Here is a 9,250-nt window from a genome sequence, read left to right on the forward strand (position 1 = left end):
ATACATATTTTTTTAATAAATTATACATATATGTATACATATGGACACACATGTACATCAATTTTTAGTGTAGATTAATTGATCAATCCAAGCCTAGCCAGATTCAAGACCAACCCGAGTGCATTAAATTTTAGTGTGAGCTAGGCTTGGGATAAATAGTTTGGGCTTGACCTTGGGTTCAGGCTAGGCTTGAGCTTTATGCTTAATTCTTAGGGTTGGTTGTTGGTTGACATCAAACCCAACCTAACATGCCCAATTTGCACCCCCTAGTAATACCAACCAATAAGAGCTTGTTTCTATTGTTAACATTTAGGTCCTTTTTGGAAAAATGATGGAGAATGTTGGTTAATGAGAAAATTGTTCAAGTTAATGGAATAATTTTTTGTTTATATTTTTTTGGTAATTATAGATCTTATGGTAAATTGTTTTTCGTTGAGTACCACTTACAGATAAGTGATACCCATCTACCTTGTGGAAGAAAAGTTATCAAAACTTTATGGTTCCTTTTGTTTGTGGTACAAATGATTGACTAGTGCATATATGTGCTATAATTTGAATTTGCATGCAATTGTCTAAGATACATATTTGTATCGCCAATCGATGCAAACATGGATTTTCTAACATCTTTGTATCTTGAGGTAATACAAACTTTTTTTTTAATAACAGGAGGGAGGTTAACAAACACGACTAAGAAAGTAAAAGAAAGAACTAAGGAGTCCATGAATAAAAGAAAATTAAGTTGTCATTCATTTGACGTAGAACCATGCAAAAACCTAGCATGTCCTTCATTGACCAATTAGTCAACCAATTGGGGCATGTTCGTTTCTGACATTTGAAAATGCAACAATTATATTAAGAGGTATATTGGTATTGGTAAACTTTTTGTTTCCTCTTCACTCTGAATGCAGAGAATGTTGTTATGAATTCTGAATTCTGAAAATTATCAAATATCCATTTTGACCCCATATACAAGAGTTTTTATTTGTATTTTTGAGAATATTATTGGAAAATAATAAATTGTATAATTGCACTTTAAAAGAGAACAAATAAGGGGCAACAAGATAAAAATTAAGAAGAAACAAACGTGTCTTCATTTCCTTTGTGATGAATATGATTGTAGATGAGGCCACATCTTGACACTGTCATTGTATTATTGCATGTCAACTTACACTTTTGTTCTCTCTTCAACCAATAAATGTAAATAGGCATGTCGGATTTAATGATAACATGAGAAGCTCGAAGATAGGTCAAAGATCGATAGGGTACCCGCAAGAGAAGGAAGTTAGAGGGGCCTAGTGTGATATCCCTTGCTTTTAACTTCGATGAGCAAGTCAATAAGGGTCGAGTTGTCATGGTAAAAAAGCTATAATAAATGAATCCAAAAAGTGTCTAATTAATGCTTAATTAACCTTTAACAAAATTGAAAACGCTCATGCCAAAGAAAGCGTGCCGAAAATGTGTTGGACAATTAGTGTGGGCTACGACACTTGGTTGTCGGGGCATGAATGCCTGTACGAGTAGTGAGACGCATTTAAGTGGTTCCCACGCTACGTTTTTTGTGCATGGAGCCCAAGCCAACTGATTGACAGGATGGGCATGCATGATAATGATGCTACCAGACGTGATAATGGTGCTGCCAGATGGTCGCTCCGCATACATGTGGTGAAGCTCTAATGTATTTCTTATAGTGTAGCTCATCTTGGCAAAGTGTGCTTTTTTATGCCTACTACTCGATCTATAAGCCGAGGTGCCTTTTATCCTTAGTGGCACGAAAGTTTAGCTAGAACAGAAGCCAAGCTGCATGAAGTGAGCCCAGCTCGCCCTAGGTGAGCTACATTAGCCCAAAGTGAGCCATGGGCAACCAACACGAGCTCTGTTGGTCTGATGTGGCATTGGTTGCCTGAGGTGGGAGCTTGTAGATGGAGGTGTGGGTGGTGTTGGAGTTGCCAGATGTTTGGATTGGATTTCACTATAGGTCACTTCTACTCCCTCAATGTGAATGAAATAGGTCACTTCTATCTAAAAGAGGTTAGACTGTTGAAGAATCTCATTGATTTCTCTTATGGTGATAACTCAACAAATGGCTTGGGGTTTGGATAAGCTCAAATATTTGTATGGGCAGCATTTATCCTAATTTATTGTTTGCAATGTTGACTTTAGAGGTCCTAAGGGCACGAAAGGCATATTAGAACCAGCAGTTGTTGCCTTTCTTTGGCTCAATTTGTAGGAAAGGTAAATGGTTGTTGTATGGATCAAAAAAAGATTTGAAACCCATGCAATTAAACAAAACAACTAATTGATAAGTAAATATAGTAGTTAATGGCATTTAAGCTAATTGAACTAAATAAGTAAATCAAGCAATTGGATAAATAAATTAAATTAATTAAGGAAACTAAGTTAATTAAGTAAATCAAATATACAAAGTTAATCGATCTAGAAATGTAAATCAATCCAATTAAGTGAATTGGCTAATTGATTAAGTAAACGAACAAGTACGGATACACATGATGCAGAATTCTGAATTCCAGCCCCCCCCCCCCCTACTACTAGCTCTCTCCCCTTATAAACCACATCCTGCCCATGAATTTGGCATCAATTCACGGTCATGATGCATTCCCTCTGTACTTTGGGGCTATAAAATTCTGATATGGGCTGATTGGTCATTATCTCTTAAGTAAATTAAGCTAAATAAATAGTGCAATCAAATAAACTAAATAAGTAAATTAAGCCAACTAAGTGAATTAACTAATTAACTAAGTCAATTATGCAATTTAAGCTAAGTAAATAGAGCAATTAGATAATTGAAGCTCGTTAAGGTAAAAAAAAAAGTAAATTAAGTTAGTGTTGGTTAAGTGAATTAAAATAAATAAATTAAGTAATTAAATAAATTAAGTAAATTGGTTTAATTAAGAAATTTAAGTTACTAAGTTAACTAACTTAAGTAAGTTAAAGGGTTATTCGCTAAAACACCCCCTATAGTTTGCAACTAATTTACTTAACATTTTATTTGATTGAGGTGTAAAATGACAAATTTAACCTTAGTGTTTATTTGGACAAATTAATCTACATATAATATTAATGAAGATGACATTATTGCCCAAAGTAATGCATCGACAACAACTATTTTCAATTAGTTTTTTCTCCTCTATTTGAGGAAGGAAGACGTATTGTTGCAAACTAATAATATGATGATCTATTCTCTATTCTTCATTTTGATGAAACTAAACATTGTATTGTAGATCTAGAAATCAAACATTAATTGATTTTAAAAACTCGATATAAAGCGATAGGTATATTTTCAAAATAAAATACCATAGGCCCATGCCCTTGAACATTTTGCACGCAATATATGTGGACAAGTTACCATTTTTCATAGGACAACATAAAATGTTCTTAACTACTCGAGGTTGATTAAGTAAAATGGTTCCACACAATATTATTGACAAAAGGTCAATTTAGTAAATGACCCTTAATTAAATGATTGTCAAATTACTGTTAGTTACACTAATTAAGCCAGTGTTTAAGTAATAATTAACTCTCAACTATTGTCAATTATTTACTATTGTTAATTTAGTGACTAATTTGATAAAATTCTTGAAGTAATTATTTTAAAGTCAATCAAATTTATTTTTAACTCACGGATTTTTTAACATCTAAAGTGGTATTTTCAAACTTAGAGACTGCCACATAAATATATTTTTACTATTTTATTCATTATCTAGCGGATCCATTGATAGCATCTCTAATGCCATCTATTTATGTCTTAAAGTGGCATTTCCATCATAGTTTGAGGGTAAAAGTGGTTTACGGTTTAAAGTGTGTGTGTATTTTGTAAAATTCAAGGGTTATTAAAGCCAAAAATCCTACATATATGTGTTGAATTTACCAATCTGATTCCTAGGTAGACCTTTGGTATCTTTTCAAATAGGAGGTGTGGGTGCATTAGGAATGAAAATGAGGCGGGGATTATATTCCTTGTCCCTAACCTCAATCCCCACCACGGATAAAAGTCATCATCCATCCTTGGTCCTCAACAAAGGCGAGGTCCTTCTAGGCTAAAGGGAAGACTAGGGAAGATTGAGTCCATGTTATGATTGAATAGATCGGGACCCATCTATAAATTTTCCAACCTTTTTTTATTGGTGAGTGTATGATTCAATGGCTTGGAGTTTTAAGCGGATCTACTTGTAATTTCCATTTTTTTACTTAAATAATGTCGCATTAGTATTTTATATTATTTTATTCATCATTTAATGGATTTGTCAATGACATTTCTAGTGCCGTTTGTTTTTTCTTAATAGTGGCCTTAATTTTCAGGTTAGTTTGAGGTCCAAGGTGGCCATTTTAATTGTTTACGTTAAAAAATGGCTTTCTTGGGTTAAAAAACAAAGACAATTTAAGTATCCCTATATTATGAGAGATGAGGTATAGATTATGGATTTTTTACTAAAAAGCCCTTATTTTTTAAACTTTGTATCCCTATATTGTGAGGGCAAAAATATAAAAAATAAAACTACTATTTTAAGTTCATCATAGTCCTCAACATTATGTCCTATATTTAAGTATTGACTCCCATTTATTTTCATTGAATCCTATATTTAATGCACATTAAATAAATGAGCTTTGTGGACTTCTATTGACTAAAACACCCCAATCTATGAATTTAGTCCCTATTTAATTGTATGGGCAAAAGTATAATTTAAAGTATTGTTACTTTTCACTTCATTAAATTCCCTCTATTTGAGATATTAACTCTCATTCAATACCCTTAAAAAACTATATTTGAAGTAATTTTATTTATCACCAAAAAAACTCTACAAATTAATCTATATGCAATATTTTTAATAATGCAAAACCTATGTTCAAAACTAACATGAAAAATAATTAAATAAACCACCCTTTTGTCTATATGGCAAGTAAATAGTTAAACCATAAGCGTCAATTAGGTCAACCATTGTTCTCATAGTTAAATAATAAAAATTTAAAAATAAATATAAATACTAAAAAAATTATAAAGGCACATCTCTAATTTTATCTATTTATCATATAAAACAAACAACAAGCATACCGAATAAATGCATTTTTATTTGATGGAAATGAAATACAATATTTGAAAATGACCCCAAAAATTAAACTATTTTCCTATTCAAGTGGTAGGTCAATGATTCAACCTTTTATGTCATATGGATCAACCAATGATATCATAAATAAATAATAAAAATTTAAAAAAGACAAAGACACATTTTTTTAAAAACATATAAATTTTGTAAAAAAAAAAAAAACATTTGGGTGCATCTCTAATATTATATATTCATCGTATTAAAGAAAAACAAGTGTGATAGATAAGAGTTGTCTTCATTAATAACCAAAATAGGATTAAAAAGTAAACTAACGTAAAAATAAAAAAGTTTATGAATCTAACCGATGGTCAATGGTCCATATGGAGGCAAATTAACTAAACTTAACTCGAGCAATAATTGACCTAACTCATAATTTTAGACAAGTTAGCTTTGATTTTCGATCTTCAACCTAGGTTAGACCCAGGCTAAAAAAGTTTGAGCTTTTTTATTTTTCAAGTTGGGCCTAAGTCTAGCCTTTAAGTAGCCAAAGTGAGGTCTAATTATATACATACAATCATAAATGCATATACAACACGTATTTGCGTACATTCACACACATGTATAATTATACACATACATTTATGTTAAATTTTATCAAGGGGCTAACTAACAAACCCAAGTGCACAAAATTTCAAAGCAAGTTGGGCCAAAATTAGACAGACCAAGCTTAACATTGGTTTGAAGTGTTAGGTCCAATGCATAGGTTTGGCTTGGGTTGAGCTTAAATTCAGCATAACCTACTTGACTTGCACCGTAATGATTCAAAATAAAAACATAAAATTTATAAAAAAAATTGACAATTTTAAGATATTATCAACTAGTCATATCAAACAAAACAAGTGCGATAAACAATAACCATTTCTAGAATTAATTATGTAAATGGAATAAAAAATTTAAAGTTGACCTAGAATGAGATTGCACTTTTTTCAAGTCAAATAGGCCAGCACATGTTGTCATAATTATCTAATAAAAACTAAAAAATATAGAAAATATAAAAATTTATGCACATCTCTAATTTTATATATTTATTATGTTAAACAAAAATGAATATGATAATAAATAAGTATTGTTATTAATTAGCAACGAGAATGAGACATAAAATCTAACAACTCCCAAATATCCTTATTAGAACCATTTGAAAAAGGATAAATAATTAAAGCATGATGTGTTGGTGGATCTTTATTAATCCACCCCTAATCCAATCCCATCCCCAATCTTTATTAATAAGGATATTCAAATTATTAATGTTATTTGTCTCTATAAATATAGCAAGATAGTCCACTTCACTTTGCTTATCCTTGCTCCATTACCCAACCCTTCATTATCCTTGACTCTCTCTCCTGCTCCCTTCCTACCACTCCCAATTTGCCATCTTAGCACCCTCTATCTTCATTCATCTCCTTTCCCATTAGGTCCACCCCCCCCCCCCTCTCCCAAATTCATGTCTCTCAATTTCTATAACAACCTAAGTTCTCTCCTTAATTAGCCAAATATATATTTTATTCTCCCCTTCACTTCTATCTCTAATTCCTCTTTATTATCTCCACTTTCTCATAAAAACAAGGTCATTTTTTTAAGATTAGGTTTTCCAAATCAAACAATATTTATATCTATAGACTTGATTTCAAGCAAAGAGAGGGGAACAAGGGAAATTTGATGTTTCCTATATATCAATGGCATCTTCCATTGTTCTTAAATAATATATTCTTAAATAATAATCTATTGTTAAATAATCCATTAGTTATGAAAGTTATTAAAAATCTTTGGAAAATATTATACCAAAAAATATGAAACACTTATTTTAGAAAGAACCCATTATTTAACAAATATTAAATAATTTAATATTCTACCAAAAATTAATAAAACCATCCATTATTTAATAAGTTTTGGCTATGAATAAATGTTCAAAATTTCAAAATTTAGCGTAGTTTACATTAATCACTGTAATTTAATAAATTCTCATTAAATTTTTACAATAATAGTTTATTGATAAAAGATATCACTAATTAGAATGAATTATTAATTTCTATAAAATCAATAATTATAGTTAACATACTTACATTAATTAAAAATAATGTAATTTATCATACTTACATTAATTTACCTTGATTAATAGTAAATAATTTAGACTTAAAAAGTAAATAATTTACATTAATTTATTATTATTGTAAATAATTAATTTACTATACATTACTAATAATCAATCGCAATTTCAACATTTTTTTAGAAATTATCATAAAATATTATAGTCTATTGTTGTTTAATTTACTGTTAGTTAATTTGTTATGTAAAATTATTAGAATTGTAGGGATGACAATGTCCCTTGTAAAATTGGGGCCCAACTCTACCTCATCCTGAATGGGGCAAGTTTTCTCAAATCTTAAACAGAGGTGGGGCAAAGATGGGGTGGGGACAGGGAAAATATGTTTGCCTCAAATTAAGGATAGAGTTTGCATATAATTCGTCGAACCCGATGGTAAATTAGTAAAATATCCGTAGATTTAATATTGATTTTTGAAACATCTCTAAGTTTTCTTTATATTCTTATAATCCTAAGATCCCATAATTTCATTTATAAAACACCCTCAAATTATCATAATCAAATTCCTAAAATACCTCTAAATTCTCATAATCCTATTTGCAAAATATTCATAAATTAGATACTTTTAAATGGTTGCCTCATGATGGGGAAATTTGGGGATTCCCTATCCCCGACGGGAAATGGGTGCCTCGCCTTGAACCTGCCCTGCCCTAGGGTCGGGGGATGGAGTAGAGTGTCTTGACTTATGAGGGCAAGGGACAAGGGACAAGGAGGGGTGTCTCATCCCATGCATCGCACGGGCCCAACTAGTTTGTTATATAACATTGTGAAAGCATGATGCTAATGCGAACTTCACTCCCCATCCACAATCCATTCATGGTTGGGGATCATTGTTAATCCCATCATCGTCCCTTCCCCATCAAGGCAATCTCCTTCCTTTACCCAATTACCGATCAGTGAGTCCAAATATCTCACGAGAAAAGGGAAAATTACCATCCATACTCTACACATAGTAGGGTTAGTGGGCCTTGCGTGGACATTTGTGGAGGCCAAACTATTAAATTCAAGGGGTTTCTTCGGTCAACTCCACCTTAGAAATTGAAATCTCAAATAGGCTGGTACAAAATTCGAAACTCTCGTCACCCCCATCTAACAATTTTGAAATTATTTTTAACTCCACCCAGATGTTAGCAAAAAAGATAAAATGTTTTTACTATTATACCCTTGGACGATGAAAAGAAGAAGAAAATGAAGTTTGCCCCCTTCTCCCAAAGTTTTGAGTGGAAGGATTCTCAAAGTTGCAAAGTAAAGGAGAAAATGAAGTTTGCTCCCTTCTTCCAAAGTTTTGATTGTTGGAAGGATTCACCGGTTGTCAATGACACTCTTTGTTCACCATTGCAAGGAAGCTCGAAGCTCGGTTTATCGTTCACCGACCATCGGAGGCACCATGCCATTCACTATTGAAAGGAAGCTCAAAGTTGGGCTTAGTAGCCATTGTAAGGGTTCCTAGAGGCCCCCTATGTTCAACCACCATTGGAGGCCCCCATCTGTTCATCGGTTTCCTTCATCCCCATGTTTCGATCGTTGGATGTCTATTGTGTTTTCTAGCTCACTGATATGTGGTATCTACCCATTGGAAGGATTCTTAAAGGCTCTACAAGTTTTGTCCCCAACTTCGGTTCATGGAAGCCTTCCCAATGCTATAGCATTCCGTTCACCATCCGTGCGAAGCCTTCTCCAACTCACTGCACTCTAACGTGTTATTCTTAGTCAATATCGATGATCGACCATTCAACCTCCTCATCCAATCTCAATAATCTGTGGCGTACAGGAGATTGAAATCCCTATTTGTTGACACTGCTCAATCACAGGAATTTTACTTACTATGTTTCATTGTTTGTTTGCTTGATTAAGTTCGGTAAGGACCTCTATAAATGAATTGTTTAATGTTATTTAGTTGAGCGCTAATGAATTGTTTAATAATGCTAATTAAGATATTGATATCTTTATCGTGGGTTATTAAACATTTGAGGTATGAGTAGCCAATGGAGTGTCGGGAATCAATCCCCTAGTAATTTGCAGTATGGTA

Source organism: Nelumbo lutea, chromosome 1 (assembly GCF_056320005.1).
Source record: "Nelumbo lutea isolate HS-2025 chromosome 1, American lotus-T2T, whole genome shotgun sequence".
NCBI classification, from domain to species: domain Eukaryota; kingdom Viridiplantae; phylum Streptophyta; class Magnoliopsida; order Proteales; family Nelumbonaceae; genus Nelumbo; species Nelumbo lutea.